At 33.0% G+C, this 17,551-nt stretch overlaps 1 protein-coding gene across 8 annotated transcripts in view; it reads left to right on the top strand.

The window, feature by feature from the left end:
- The window catches only part of LOC145292090 (high affinity cAMP-specific and IBMX-insensitive 3',5'-cyclic phosphodiesterase 8B-like), a 973,128-nt gene that overhangs the window by 784,186 nt on the left and 171,391 nt on the right, over window positions 1-17,551 (top strand). The gene's annotated exons all lie outside the window — the stretch shown is intronic.

Genomic DNA, 17,551 nt, shown 5'->3' with positions numbered 1-17,551 from the left:
ATTCAAAGCTGGTGACGTTACCACTGTACCAGCATGACACGCATATGAGCTGATTAAAAATTAACTAACATTAATGTACAAAATGTATAACGATTTTTTTCAATTTTGACTCCTTTTTGATCCCTTAAAAACGTTTTTAGCCGGTTAAAGGCCCATAAAGAACGCTCCATAAAACATCCAATCATTTGACGACCCTAGCGCCGCTCTGCGACTTTTAGTTTCGAAACAGATGGAGTTTGAAAATATAGAGACAGACAGACAACCAGATAGATAGAGATAGTGAGTTTTATGAATTAGATGTAATAGTAAGGAAGATAATTCGTTATGTAACATCAGGAGCAGTTAATCGGAAGTAAATTGCAGAAATTGGAAATTGTTTGTGGTAACTTGATGAAAAGTAGAAATAAGTGGCCATTGTGATAGAGCTAATTTTGATGCATATTATGTAAATAGTTATATTTTATAAGGGAATACATTTTGTAATAAGATTTTCATTCAACTTTCTACGTGGACGCATCTTTATTAGTATTGTGGTCTTGTTTTCTTATGGCATCATCAGAAAAGAAACTGTAAAAAAGAAAATGTGGAAGACAAAAAAAGAGTTAATGATTTGGATAGAGATAAAAAAAAACTATTAAAACGAAGAAAGATCTTATATTGTACTTTTTTCTTTTTTTTCTTTTATTCCGCCGTTTTTTGGGTTTTTTTTTTCTCTTGGTGTTTTTTTTTTTCCCCCAGTACAAATGCGTTTCTTTCTTTTTTTTTCTATTTATTTAAACCACACTTGCATACTTTACAAAATTGTGAAATTAAAACTAATTGAGATTTGCAAGATTATTCTTAATTGTTCAGGCAGAAATATGTTTGCTGCTTCATTTCATTTTAACGATTGTATATTTTGTACAGAGTTTTAATAAAAACAAGAATGGCCTTGCGAGCTTCATTAACCTTTTCTTTATATAACATTATTACAGAGGTTACCACAACATTTTTGAGAAACTCAGCATTCTTATTATTTTTTAATTGACGCACATAAAAAATCGTTGGAATGCAGAGAATCGAAACAATTCAATATTCATTTTAAGTTTAGAGAAGTCAGGTATTTCTTGTTGATTTGGACACATTTTTTTTTATAATTAAGCAATCTGCTAATGTTCGCATTCGAAATGCTTAAACATTGTTCCAATTAACTATAAATATATATATATATATATATATATATATATATATTTCTGTGGAAATATATTTTCTTATAATATATACCAATCCTCATTTAAGAAGCTCAATATAATTACAGAGCAATATAGTGAATAAATAACAAAAGACTACATTTCAAAGTTCATGATGTTGACCATCTTATAATTTATTCTTTAATTCAGTTAATATTTACAATTCTTGACAGTATCTGTTTCGTAGCACAAAATTAATCACTTAATTGTCATATCAATCAGTGAATCTATCTGTTTCTTCTGATCAGTCAAGGGCATAATAGATTCATTGATTGATATAATAATTGATTGATTTTGCGTTACGAAACAGATACTGTCAAGAGGTATAAATGTCAACTGAATTAAAGGAATAAATTATAAGATGGTCAACATCATGAACTTTGCAATATAATCTTTTGTCATTTATTCACTATATATATATATATATATATATATATATATATATATATATATATATATACACATATTCAGATCACCAAAGTTAAGCAACGTTGAGCCTAGATGATACCAAATGGGTAACACTTTGGGAATTCTAAGCATTGCTTATCTCGGTATTGTTTCCAGTCGTCCTGAACCTCCACTTCCTACTGGATTTTAACAACGCCGACTCAGAAGAGGTGTGATTGGAGATTGTGCAACTCTTTCAATAAAAATCCACGTACTGGCGCCCTTACAGTGAGTATCCATAGTCTGTCAAGACTAAAACAAGTTATATATACAGTTAAAGCCGAAATTATTGGCACCCTTTCAATTTTTACGTTTTTTGGAGAAAAACATTTTTTCACTAATTATTTTTATTAAAGTGTTGATGAACATTTATATCGACCATCTACAGATCTCCTGAAACACTTTTAGTTTATTATAAAATATTCAAAATAAATATTATTAATGATAACAAAAAACAGACGAATTAAAATTTATTGGCACCCTTTATCAATAGCCTTTGTTTTTAATAACAGCTTCTAGACGTTTTCTATACGACATTACTAAATTCCTACACACATCAACAGGAATATTAAACCATTCTTCCTTGGCGATATCTTTTAATTCCCTCAGGTTCCTTGGTTTCCTTCTTTTCACGTTCGCCTTCACCACAGCCCACAAGTTTTCCATTGGATTCAAGTCCGGACTTTGACTTGGCCACTTCAGGGCGTTTATTTCATTATCTAAAAGCCATTTCCTCACCGATTTCGCCGTATGTTTTGGATCATTGTCCTGTTGGAAGACCCAGTTGGTTCCAAGACTAAGAGCTTCTGGAGAAGGTTTTAGATTTTCAATCAATATTTTAATGTATTGATCTTGTCTCATGATGCCATCTACAGTGACACGTTTTCCAGTGCCATTGGCCGAAAAGCAACCCTAAAACATACGGTTTCCTCCACCATACTTCATCGTAGGGATTGTATTCTTTGGGTTGAAGGCTTCTCCTTTCTTCTGCCACACAAACGACACATCTCTGCTTCCAAAAAGTTCAATTTTAGTCTCATCTGACCATAAAACTGAACCCCTAAAAGTTGAATCCTTGTCAATAAACTCCCGTGCAAACTCTAAGTGGGCTTTAACATGTTTTTTGGAGAGGAGAGGAGTTTTCCTTGGTCGGTACCCCTGAATCCCATGTGACTTCAGTGCCCTCCTCAATGTCGAAACAAATTTCAATATCTTGATGCGTTCAATTGTTGGACTATTTTCTTACCAGCAGTTTTTGGTTCTTTTTCCACTTCTCGAATGACTTGTCGTACAGTTCTGGGTGAAAGTTTTTTTTTACGGCCTCGACCCGTCAAGTTTTGAATCATATTGAAAACACCATACTTCTTGATAATGTTTCTCACTGTTGAGACAGGAACTTCAAAACGCTTAGAAATGGATTTGTATCCACTACCTTTCATGTGTGCATCCACTATTTTCTGTCTAACATCGAAACTGTGTTCCTTAATTTTAGCCATATTTGCAGTCTGGTGTTATTGATAAAGTGAAGGATTGACTAATGCACGTTATTTATAGAAGGCTTTGGAACGTTCTAGAAGATGATGCAATATCCAAATCATAATAAACAAGTATTATTTTGCATAAAATATCGTGAATTCTATGATAAAAATCATTGGTGCCAATAATTTTGATTTGAATTCGTCTGTTTGTTATCATTAATAATATTTATTTTGAATATTTTATACTAAACTAAAAGTGTTTCAGGAGATCTGTAGATTGTCGATATAAATTTTCATCAACACTTTAATAAGAATAATTAGTGAAAAAATGTTTTTTCTCCAAAAAACGTAAAAATTGAAAGGGTGCCAATAATTTCGGCTTTAACTGTATATATAAATATATATATATATATATATATATATATATATATATATGTATATATATATATATATTTATATATATATATTCCATCCGCATACAGTACTGTTTCGCTGTTTCACAGCTCATCAGTGCGGCTAGACAGGCAACTACCTCAAGCCAGGATTGAAACCCGACCGTCTGCCAAGGCTCCTAACCATTACGCTAATCGGCAGCTGCTGTGCGAGTCGTGAATTACCAATGTTTTCACATCATCCGAAATACCTAAGCTGGATTTGTTTACACAAAGAGCATTGCTTTATATGCTAATGGTAATTCGTGTATCACTTCTCAATATGCTCAACTCAAGATGAGGAGCATTATAGTCATCCACATACAGTACTATATATATATATATGTGTGTGTGTATGTATATATGGCATGTTGACACACCAGTTCCTGTTAGATCACCGAAGTTAAGCAACATTGAGCCTGGTCACTGCTAAAATGGGTGACCATTTGTGAATTCCAGGTGCTGCATGTGCTCTCCGCTTTTCTCTGCATTGTTTAAGGTCGACATGTACTTCTGTTTTTCATTGGACTCAAGCCGTACCAATTCAGAAAAGGTGAGGTTGGAGATTTCGCAACCATTGCCTCACAATTACATGCGCAGTTACCCTTACAGAGGGCATCCATTGTCTTTGAGACAGAATGGAGGCATTGACATATGTGTGTGTATATATATATACATATATGTATGTTCATATATGTGTATCTACCCTCTGGTGAGAAGGAAAGTATTTCTTCGAAACTCTGCGGATTAAGGACTACTTATCTAGTGTTTCCTTTTCGGATTAAATATGTTTTAAACTTATTTCAAAGTGTTTTTAACATGTTTTATTAACTGTTTATATATATATATATATATATATATATATATATATATATATATATATATATATATATATATATATATACAGTGATAATCATATTTATTGGCACGGTAAAATAAAAGTTAAATTTTGTCTAATAAATTCTAAAAAAGGGATTAAATTAAAGAAAATAACAAAGTATATTATGTATTTTTAACTGGCCTTTCCGATGCAGCAATCGGATTTTAGAAAAAATAAATAACAAAGGAACAACAAACATAATTGCAAAAAACCCTTGTTCAAAATTATTGGCACGATTTATTTAATAATCAATTGTATAGCCTTTGGCCTTGATTACCTTCCTCAGTCGCTTTTCATAGTTTACAACCAAGTTGTTGCACTCTTCAGTAGTAATTTTAGCCCACTCTTCCTGACAATAATCCTCCAATTGAATAAGATTCTTAGGCTTCCTTTGCATTACCCTCAATTTTAATGTTCTCCATAAATTTTCAATTGGATTAAGGTCTGGGCTTTGTGATGGCCACTCCAAAACATTAATATGATTGTCCTCAAGCCATTTCTTAGTCAGTTTAGCCGAATACTTTGGGTCATTATCTTGCATGAACCACCAACAACGACCAAGTGAGAGCTCTTTAGCAGAGTCTTTCAGGTTTTCATCGAATATTTTAACATAATCTTCCTTTTTTATGCTACCTGTGACCTTAACAAGTCGCCCTGGTCCAGAGGCAGCAAAGGATCCCCAAACATCAAACTGCCTCCACCGTGCTTCACTGTGGGTATGGTGTTCTTAGGCAGGAAAGCTTCGACAGATTTTCTGTAAATATAAGACACTTTATTATGGCCAAATAACTCTATTTTCGTTTCGTCAGTCCATAGAACACGTTTCCAGAATGCAACATCTTTATCAATATGACGTTTTGCAAAGGCTAGCCTTGCTTTCAGGTGCATAGGCTTCAATAAGGGAGTCTTTCTCGGACGACATGCTTTTAAACCAGCTCTCTTCAAAACTCTACCAACTGTATGTCGAGATACATTCACTCCAGAGGTGCTCTGTTCATCAACAATCTCCCCAACAGAGATCCTTGGGTTTTGTTTTACTTGTCGAACAATTTTCCGTTCATCTCTTGGGGAAAGAATCCTTTTTCTCCCTCTACCCTCTAAACTCATAACGTGGCCTTGCGATTTGAACTTGTTTATTATGGCTCTAACAGTGGATTTGGGAAGGTTTAGCTTCTTTGAAATCTCATCATAGCCCTCCCCATTGGTATGGCATGCTACAACAAGCTTCCTGACGTCTTCGCTGTGTTCCTTAGTTTTAACCATGGCGATTGAAAATTATAATTTAGTCACTTATAATAGTTTAAATAAATCGCTATCTAAAAATTATCTGAAAAAAATTATTCACTGAATTAGCGTTAAACAAGCATAATATGGCTATAAAAAAGTTCAGAAAGCACGTAAACCGGAAATTGATTGATATTATACTGATACTAAAAGAAAAACAAAGCCGTGCCAATAATTTTGAACAAGGGTTTTTTGCAATTATGTTTGTTGTTCCTTTGTTATTTATTTTTTCTAAAATCCGATTGCTGCATCGGAAAGGCCAGTTAAAAATACATAATATACTTTGTTATTTTCTTTAATTTAATCCCTTTTTTAGAATTTATTAGACAAAATTTAACTTTTATTTTACCGTGCCAATAAATATGATCATCACTGTATATATAAAAAGGAACAAGCCAAGTTATGTGTTCATCAGCCTTTCGTCTTTATTTCGAGACTTTCTCTGGATGAACTAATTGTTTAATTAGGTCAGACATCTAAGGAAGAAATATACAGAGATTTATAAAATTAAATAAGAAGAAAGAAAAGAAGGAAAGAACGGTGAGAAAAAGGTGGAAAACACGTCAGACGTCTGTTGCTATGGTGACAAGTACATATATCCTTTTTTTAACACGTACAATAGAAATTATTAATTTTAAATAAAGAAAAAAAAGCCCTCTAGTGTTTCATTCACTCAAAGACATGCCTTGATAACAACATGAGGCTTGGGTTGCCTGATGTGATCATTTTTTATCAAAACAGTAGTTCTATTGTATCGACCAATTGTACTTTTTTTTTTTTTGAACCTGAATTGAATAAAATAATATATGTTATTCAATGTGTGTGTGATGTTTATATATTCCCTATCGAAAGAAAAGCTAGAAAATGTACATAAAAGTGTATTCTCATGTAAAATCCACAGAGGAAGACATTGGAAGTGTTCCCAAATCTCTAAGTGTATCTATAAGTTAAAACTTCTAAAATGTCTTATTTTCATGAGATTTAAATATGTATAAAATTTTCTGTGGAATACTATGGAAGTTGTCCCAAATCTCTAAGTATCTTTTTAACTCAATTCTTGGTTTATATATATATATATATATATATATATATATATATATATATATATATAAGAAAATAGTTAATAAAACATGTTAAAAACACTTTGAAAAAGAGTTAAAAACATATTTAATCTGAAATGGAAACACTTAATAAGTGGATAGTCCTTAATCCGCGGAGTTTCGAAGAAATACTTTCCTTCTCATCAGAGGGTAGGAATTAACAAAATGCGGGATCGGATTTTGCATACAAAAGTATTTGATGAAACTACAAGTAAGTCAAAGATCTTACTTGATAACAAAAAGTGAAGCAGAGGGAATATGGTGAGGAAAAGGGTGATTACACGTGAATGGATAGTCTGGTGAAAGGTAAATAATCCAATGACGGTAAAATCCAAAAATATAACTCCAAGAAAGTTAATTGAGTTTCCATTTGCACAAGTAAAATCCAAGGAAATCATGTAATTGGAAGATGGTCCAAAATAATCCAAAATTCGTTCCTTTAATGGTCAGCTAGAGATGCAGAATTACTTACATTATATTCACAAGCAAATTCACACGTATATTTAAGGTACACTTCCGAGTGTGTCTTCCGTTTTAGAGGCAGATGTGCACACAAGCAGAGAGGTGTTCTTATTTATTATGTATAGAGAAAAGCTATAAAGATAGACAGACAGAGAGAAGAGTGTTGCATACTCAATATACCAAAATTCTTCACTTACATTTTAATATATTGCAAAAACAAAAGGAAAAATATATTCTTTAATTTCATACAATTTTATTAAAAACAAAAAATTCGGGCAGTAGACTTGAAACTTCATGCTCAATGTTTTAGTGCAATAGTTTCCAAACTGAACAATTCAGATGTTACTTAAGTTGACTTTTAAAATAACGCACATGAGAAAAATCCGATATACGGATTGGGAAGTTTTAAGGGAATTCTGACTTCACCTATTTTTTAGATGGAGGTATATGCATATTCGTCATTGTCTTCTTTTTTAAACATATGATATAAATTTTATCAAAATGGGATAAATTTGAAGTTTTAAAGAAGCTTTGGTCTCCATAGCTTTCTTAGGTTAGGTGATCATTTTAAGATTTCTTAGGTTAGGTGATCATTTTAAGATTTCTTAGGTTAGGTGATCATTTTAAGATTTCTTAGGTTAGGTGATCATTTTAAGATTTTTAATTGCTTCTATTGTCTTCCACAGTAAATGTTATAGACATGATTAAAATTTCGTTAAAATAAGATATATTTGATGTCTTATGAGGGTGATGCCCTCATAAACCCTTTGAGGTGCATTTAGGAACACACAAATTGTAATGTTCAATAAGATTTTACATAAGAACACACTTTTAGATTTGTTTTTTTTCCCAAATCTTTTTTTCAAATTTGATACTCGCAATAAGGACTATATGATGATTGCCAGGATCCTAAATGAAAGTAGGACTATAAATATGACAGGACTCGAACACGACATTGCAGTCTGTGCTGACATCCACTTCACCATCTCTTTTAAGATAAGTGAACGTAATTAACCTGAGAATTGAATTAATTTAGCCAATTCCATAAACCAGAACAGTATCCATCAGGCTGTTCTTCATTTTGAAGTTTTTACTTTCCAAACTATATTTATAATAAACGATTTTAAGAGGAAAGTTGATTATTTTACTCATAGATAGAAAGAATTAAGGTGTCCATGCCTATCCTAATGGTAGAAGTATGTAAATGAATATAATTAATCTGATTGGTTTATCAATTCAATCGTGCATACCTAACCTTTAGGCCACCAACATCTTTCAAATGATGCTTTTCTATCCATATTATTTACTGTGTTTGTTCCAGCAGGATATAAAACAGATAATATCTACCATTTTATGTTTTTGTTTTTTTTTTGTTTTTTTTTGTCTACGTTCTTGTTTTCCTTTCCTCTGCTGAATCTCTTTTCTTCTCAGACCTTGCAACGACAAAACACCGTTATATTTGGCTAATGCAATTGCATAGCAACGCTACAGGATGATGTGATGCACTATTTATGTGCCGGTTATCTTGGCTTCATCCGATCGTAGTTTTTAGATGTAGCAACGTATCTCAGGGAGAGGTTTTCTGTGTCTATTGGTCAGTCCACCATACTTCAGTTTCTAATAGCATTTTCATCACTAAATGTGCAGTTTTAGTTTATTTTAGATGTACCTATAAGAGCTTCCCTAGCCATCTGTATGTCATGCTTATGTTGGAAGTACTATTTTCGTTGGTCTATCATACTTAAATTTGAAATAGCTTTTTTGTTAGTGTACCATGCCTAAATTTGAAAAGGTATTTTAGATACACCCACACATCTTTACAAGTGATTATATCCATCTTTTGGCCTATCATACTTAAAAGAGAGAACTTGAATGCCTACTGGAGTGAACTTGAATACCTACTAGACACTGTACTTGAGTGTTTAAGATCTCTCTATACAGGGGTTTGTCAGTACAACCTGGCAAATAAGCTCAAATAAACTCTCCTTGTTATGGCTACCCTACACTGACTTATTTATTATTTATTTATTTTTTTACACAGGCATCACCACATTATAAAGGCCAAGAGGCAACTCAAGGATAAGGGTTAAAGAGTGTACAGTAGAAATTGGAAAATATAGTAATCATTAGTAATGAAAATTTGGTAAATTTGTTAACTTATATGGAACGGCTCATCAAGAACTTATTTACGTTAGACTTGAAGACAACCATATTGTAGTCAGCCGGAAAGCAGGAAAACGGAAGACAATTCTACAGGCGTGCAGTTCTAAGAAAGAAGCTTTGTTCATGGAATCTACGTTTAGGTTTAGGCACAGATAAAGAGTGGGGGGAATTATTGATAGTGTTTTCAGCTAGACGAGTGTTTCTTGTGAAAGTTTGGTGAGGGGGCCCATAGACTGAAGCTCAGTCAAACACTTTCCATGAAAATAACGATATATCAGAGACAAGCTCGCAACATCTCTTCTGTGAGATAGAGGTTGCAGGGAAGAGAAAAGGACATCTCCTACGAGGCTACGAAGTCTATTTTGAACTCTACCAGGGCAGGACAAGTTCTTTCTAGCAGCTCCTGCCCAGATGTGGCAACAGTATTCCACCCTTGGACGTACCTGGCTCTTATATAGATAGAGAATTGCATCAGCAGTGAGATATCTACTGGATCGATAGAAAGATCCCACCATTTTTCCAGCGGCCTTGGCAACAGATTTGATGTACGTGTTCCATTTAAGATCAGGAGTAATGGTAAAGCCCAGAAGCTTGTCAAAACTTGAGGCCTCCTGAAGACGAGAGCCATTCATTTCAATTGATGCCAGATGTGGATCAGAATGTTGATGATGTAGAGAAGCTTGGTTTTAGATGCATTAAAAGTAACCAGCTACTCCTTTCCCTATTGTACTACATGCTCAAGATCAGAGGAAAGAGAATCAGAGAGAACTTGGTCGTTTACTGTCTTAGATGTGCTACCATAAATGGTAGTGTCATCAGCATAAATGCCTACAAATGATGTAAGGATGTGATTTGGAAGATCATTAATGTAGATCAGGAAAAGAGTTGGGCCCAGGATGGACCCCTGACGGACACCAGCATTAATACTGTCAGCTTCTGATTTTTGCCTCTCAACTACTTCTCTTATGAACCTATCAGAAAGAAATGATTTAATAATTGAGAAGACATTTCCAGCTATACCATAGCTAGAGATCTTGTGAAGTAAACCTTTATGCCATACCCTATCAAAGGCCTTTGATATGTCAAGAGCAATTGCTCTAGAAAGGTTGCCTCCTTTCACTTGACTTATATATGGTGTTGCCTACAGTAACACCACTAAGCTGGATACTCTACCAGACTAGATGGATTCTTGTTCTGGCTTCCCGGTAAGACCATAGACTACAAGAAAGATATATTTTAACAAAGTTAACTGGTCAACTAATGAAAGGAAAATTAATTTCTTCGCTTCTTTACTAACTAATGGCTGGTGCTCGACTGAGGTTCTATCTAGTCCCCACTCCCTGTAAAACATTCATAACAAACACTCGTCTATCTACAACAACTGTCAACAATTTCCCTTACTCTCTATTTGTGTCTAAAACTAAACGAAAATTCTATGAGCGAAGCTTGTTTCCTAGAACCAAAAACACGGTACTGTGGGGCTGCTTCCCAGCTGACTACAACATGGTCGTTTTTAAGTTTAATGGAAATAGGTTCTTGTTGAGCTGTTCTCTTAAAAAATTAAATTCTACCCAATTTCCACTATCATCGATCATCACGTTGTTTTCTCACCGACCACCTGACACTTATTAATCCTTATCTTCGAATAGTCTTTGAGCCTTGATAAGCGGTGACCCCCCCCCAACCTAGTATAAAAAGACTCCACATTTCAGAGGTAAAGGAGAATTTAATGAAATGCTCAACTGCAATCTCTTTCCTACAGAAGATACGTTGCAAGCCTATCTCTGCTTTATCGTTATTTTCCTGGCAAGTGCTCGTCTGAGCTCCAATCTATGGTCCTTCCTTGCCAAACTTTCACAAAAAACTAGCTACAACTACTATCAACAATTTCCTTCACACTCTCTATTTAAGCCTTAATCTAAACACAGATTCCATGAACAAAGCTTCTTTCTTTGACCTACCCGCCTGTGGAACATTGTTCTGCTGGTCTGCTACAGCATGGTAGTCTTCAAGTCTAATGTAAACAAGTTCTTGTCGAACTGTCCACTGTAATAATCAAATTCTACCAAACTTAAACCATTAACGATTATTACACTACCACCTTACATTCATTAACGTGTATCCTCGAGTGGTCTTCAGGCCCTGATAAGTGGTGATTCTCTTGTAAAAAATATATATATATATATATGTATTTCATATAGAAATCAAGTTTTAGAAGGGGTCGTTTGATTGCTGAAAACTTCGATTGAAGTAAAACTAAACAAATAGTTTGGAGTCATATTTTCATTAACAAATTACTCGAAATAAATGAAAGCATCTTGTTATGTATATCACAAACTATGAGTTAAATACGCTCGGTTATGAAAAATATAAACCCAGCTTTTTTTTTTACAAGGAGGTCACCACATTATCAAGGCCTGAAGGCCACTTGAGGATAGGGTTAGTAGGTGTACGGTAGTCATCAGGACAACAGCATAGCAATCGTTAGTAGTGGGAATTTGGTATAATTTGATTATTTAAGGGGACGGCTCAGCCAAGACTTGTTTACATTGGACTTGAAGACAAATATATTGTAGTCAGCTGGAAAGCAGGTCAGTGGAATAGAATTCTACAGGCGGGCAGTTCTAGGAAAGAAGCTGAGTTCATGGAATCCACATTTAGATTTAGCCATAGATAGAGAGTGGGGGAAATTATTGATAGTGGTGGTAGGTAGATGAGTGTTTTTTTTTTTTTGTGACAGTTTGACAATTGGGGACCATAGATTGGGGGTCAGACATTCTTCCCATATTTTGTAAAGACCCAACAAAAAACCAGTCTGCTCTTATATTTTTGCTTCTCAGTTGCAAATCTTATTTTCACTTACACACGAGTAATTTTCGCTACCAATAGATGCTTGGAATTTTAAGTTACTCACATTTTATTGACCTCTCCAGAAGGTTAGACACAAAATCAGGTAATAAATCGAAAAGCCAGCAGAACACTGACCAACAAAAAATGCTGGAACAGCCCTGTCAACATTCCCCGGTAGGGGCGCCTCAGACAATTAGCAATAAACAAACCCACTTCTTAAAGAGAAGGTAAAGCCTGGGAGTGTGGACCTCTTGACACTGAACAGGCCCATACCTTAGCCTGACAGCAATACAGTCACTGACGAACTGATTGTCAAGGACGTATCCACGAATAGTAGAAAGAGAAATTCATTTAACTTTTCTGCCACTTATTCTTATATACATAAACTTTCTATTCTTTTCCTCCTAAAGCAATGAATAAATAAAATAAATGAAGCAAAGAAAACGTTACGTTTTCTTTGCTTCATTTATGGCATATCAACCATTTTTAGGTTATTTAATATCAAATCGAGTCAATTTGGTAACCCTTTTTATGCTTCTAGTTCTTAAGATCTTAACATATCTATGCATGGTGTTACTTTAACCAGTGATTAAGGATATACAAATAAAGTTTCATGTTGCTATTTACTTGCCTTCTCACGAGGGCAATGTTAAACACAAAGTTGGTTTTTAATGTAAGATTGATATTTACTACCATGGCAGTAGCAGAAACTTGCTATGAAGATATTGTTTGGAAGAAACAATTTACCTTGTAGACTTATATATAATCAAGTTTATCAGTTGTTTTCACTTGTGGTGTATTTTATTCCGGCCTTTGGATAATGTCAGGTCATCAGGAGAGAATATATGCCGTTTCAGGGCCTTACTCTCAAATACTGGTTTGGTTTTTAATGTGAGGAAAATCCAGCTCATTAGAGAGGATAACTCTTGACTGAGACAAAAAAAAAGTATCAGAACAGATACTATACTTTGTAATATTTGTTTACAAAAAATATTTTAAAAATTACATTTAAAACAAAACGTCATCAAAAGTGTGGAAAAAGGGGGGATCGTTGGTCATCCTTGGTCTAAAGTGATAAAAATGTCTATTTTACTCTTAAGTATGGCCATTTCAGTCACTACAATACCACATTTACGCTATTGACTATCCTACTTAGAAATTTGTTGGAAATTTTATTTTTCATGATTAGATTCATAACTAGATTTGTGTACGAAAATTAACTGGAATCATACAGGGAGTTGGGAAAGAACAAAAAACAAAAAAAATATTAGTATGACCCTTACAACCTTTTCTAAATAATAGATCACACACTGTTTGTTGATTTGTTCAGAAATGTAAAAAACAAGCAGGTCGATCTCTCTAAATGGGAGTTAAATCTAAAGAAGAGCAAAAAGAAAACTGGGTTGGTTGTTGTTTTTTTTGTTTTACAGCATATCAACCCTTTTCGGGTTATTTAATGCTGAATCCAAAGATTTTGAAGAAAAAAATTTTTAATAGAATATATTTGTTGTTTTCAAGTCGGTTTCTATTTAACCCATAGTTGGGACCCTAACAGGTACTACCACTCCAGGTCAGAGTGGACCTGGCAGCAATGGCAATTAAAGGGTAGCTCCATACTCCCCAAAGCCCGCAAGCTGGGGTCTCAGCACTGGATATAGTTTGAGGTCATATCCAGGACCAACTGGGTTGGAGTTTGGAGAATATTTGATGTCCTTCTAAGATCACTGCAAGTTGGAAGAGACCAAGGACAAAAAATTGACAGTAGAGAGTGTGCATCTTGGCGGGGTAACTCATTCACTCGATAGATACTAGACTTTGCTCCTAGCCAAAAGGCTGAAGAAGTCATGTCATACCCAAGACTGATTTTGTTTAATCATATATGGGAATGCTAGGCATTAGCATTCTGAGTACCTGACTTTAAAGTTTCTCTGATAGTTAGGCCTAAATTTGAGAACATTGAGGAGTGTGGAGTTACTTTTTAGTTAGTATTACTCTCTGACTCGGACTGATAGTACCTATCAAGGTTCTCTCTATGGGTTACTCCACTCCACTCCCAATCCACGACCTTGAAATCCCAAATTTCAGAGCTTTGGGGAATTGGGAGTATTTCTTTTGTTGCTAATATTACTCTGACTCGATGTGGTAGTACCTGTTAGCTCTCCATTTATAGATTGAATTAAACTATTCTTTATAAACTATTTGTTCACAAAAAATATATATGCTTACAAAACAAATTAATTTATAAGTCATTTGTATACAAAAGCCAAGCTCGTGTCTTTTAAGCGTAGGAATATATTTTTTTTTCTTCCTCAGATTCTCATGGGTGGCTTTGCTCTTGAAGAGAAATCAACTATGAAACTTCTTGGTTTGTTTTTCTCTTCAAATCTTTCTTAATATATTTATTCATATATTATATCCATTGCTCTTCACGCTTCTTGTTTTTTGTAAAGTCCATTCTCTCTATCGTTCTAAACACTTTCTTATACATAAGACAATTATTTATGTCTACACATCTACTATCAGACCACGTATGGAGTACTGTTGTCGTATTTGGACTGGTGAATCTCTGCCATTTAAAAAGGTGCAAAAACGTAACTCTATTGTAGTTGACTTAATTTTTTTTTCTTTTTATTCAGACGTGATGTTGCAAGTCTCGGTCTTTTCTATAAATACTATTATTGCATGTGTCTTTCAGAATTGTCTGATCTATTCCCTGCTTCCTTTGTTCAGCTCGTTTCAGTTGGTGGTCCAATGGTCTCTGTTTTTATACCTCCTTGTAACACAGCTTCGTATTCTAATAACTTTTTTTTCATGGACTGCAGGCTTGTGGAACTCGCTTCCTTCTGGCTGTTTTCTTCCTACTTATAGCCATTTTTTTTTCAAGACTATAAGGCCTCTTTTGCGTTTGTGATAATCATCTTTCATTCTTATTACCACCTTACATAAAGTGGCTTCACACCTTGTCTGGAGCAATCACCATATAAAAAAAATAAATTTTAGAACATATAGGAATTGATAGCTATCTTCTTGTTGCCAGTACGCGTAGGTTTACTCTGACTTGAAGTTGTAGTACCTATCCGTCACCCATTTATAGGTTGAATTGAAACTATCGCTTATGGACTATTTACAAAATATGTGCTTACAAAACAAATCAATCAGTCATTCATCTGCAAAACATCTGCATGGTTTGGTATAAAATGACTCAGCAACGGTTGACGTGCTGTAAAAGTCAACATGCAATTGTCACTTTGAATGAGAACTGGGCGTAATAGTAACAAAGGAGTGATTACTCCACACTCCTCAAACTCCTGAATTGTGGTCTCACACCCGGATGTAGTTAAAGGTCAATGCAAACTTAATCTGTTAGTTCTCTTATGCCTGAGTCTTAATGTCGTTTACATCTTGTGTTGAGAGAGGAGGGGGTGAATAAATATTGTTTTTGGTTTCTTTTCTTTTCTTTCTGTGTGGGATTGTATTTTGTGTTGGCTGAAAGAAGTGAAAAGGATGGTAGTGAAACGGGGGTCGGGGAGAAAAATATAAAAAGTTAATAACCATAATAATAATTACAGGGAAACAAAGTCTACACGAAAGAAAGAAATAAATATGTTGTGTTGTTATTAGGTTAACTCTTTTAGAAAAGAGTGTGAAAATAATCAGTTTACTATTTTATGCATTATTCATGCCAATATGCATAACGATTCGCACACACACACACACACACACACACACACACACACACACACACACACACACACACACACATATATATGTATGGTAACTGCGACTAATGTCCAAGTAATGTCATTATCTGATTATTTTATAATAGACATGTGTAAAATCAACGTATCTTTTTAGGCCTGCCAAAGATTTACAATATCTCATACAAATATGATAAACATATAGACATATTAAATACTTTTGTTCTAGTAAAGTATCCTGCAAAACAAATACACACATGTATTATATATATATATATATAAAATATATATAAAATATATATATATATAAAATATATATAATATATATATATATATAAAATATATATATATAAAATATATATATATATAAAATATATATAAAAAATATATATATAAAATATATATATATATAAAATATATATAAAATATATATATATATAAAATATATATATATATAAAATATATATAAAATATATATATATATAAAATATATATATATAAAATATATATATATATAAAATATATATATATAAAATATATATATATAAAATATATATATATAAAATATATATATATAAAATATATATATATATAAAATATATATATATATATATATATAAAATATATATATATATATAAAATATATATATATATAAAATATATATATATAAAATATATATATATAAAATATATATATATATATATATATATAAAATATATATATATATAAAATATATATATATATAAAATATATATATATATGTGTGTGTATATATATATATATATATATATATATATATATATATATATGGACTAGTAAATCTATCCCATTGGATAAAGTGCAGAAACGTATCTCTAATTTAAGTTATTAATTTATATATATATATATATATATATATATATATATATATAAAAGTGAAAGTGTCTCTGTGTGTGTCTATCTGTGTACACTTCCCTACGCAATAGCTCTGTCAATTTTGGGTCTACAGACTCGAAATTTGACATAAGGGTATTGAGATTTGGGGAAAATATTTTAAATCGGTTTTTAGCCAGAAATTTGGCTGTCAATGGGTCAAAGTTTAACGATTTGACCTTTGAAAACTCTACCAAACTTCTCCGCCAATTTTGGGTCTAAACACTTTAAATTTTAGATATAGGTTACTTGGATCTGGATCTAACTTTATAACTTAATTTGAGCCCCAAAAAATAAATTTTAAGGTTAAAATTGGGGTCGAAGTTTTTAAAAAATTGACCTCTCTGTCTCTACTAAATTATTCGGCCAATTTTTGGTCTAAACATTTGAAATTTTACATAAAGGGTATTCAGACATTTGGCAAACTTTTTAATCGTTTTTTTTTTCTGAAAATTTGGCTTCCAAGAGGTCAAAGTTCAACAGATTTTACCTTTGCGATCTCTAGCAAATTATTAAGCTAATTTTGGGTCTAAATATTTGCAATTTTATATAAAGGGTAATCAGATATGCAGCAAGCTTTTTAATCTGTTTTTGGGCGAAAATTGGGCTGGCAAGA

The sequence above is a fragment of the Euprymna scolopes genome, chromosome 13 (genome assembly GCF_053919585.1).
Source record: "Euprymna scolopes isolate OS-2025 chromosome 13, ASM5391958v1, whole genome shotgun sequence".
Classification (NCBI taxonomy): domain Eukaryota; kingdom Metazoa; phylum Mollusca; class Cephalopoda; order Sepiida; family Sepiolidae; genus Euprymna; species Euprymna scolopes.
This window is presented reverse-complemented; position numbering and strand designations above follow the sequence as displayed.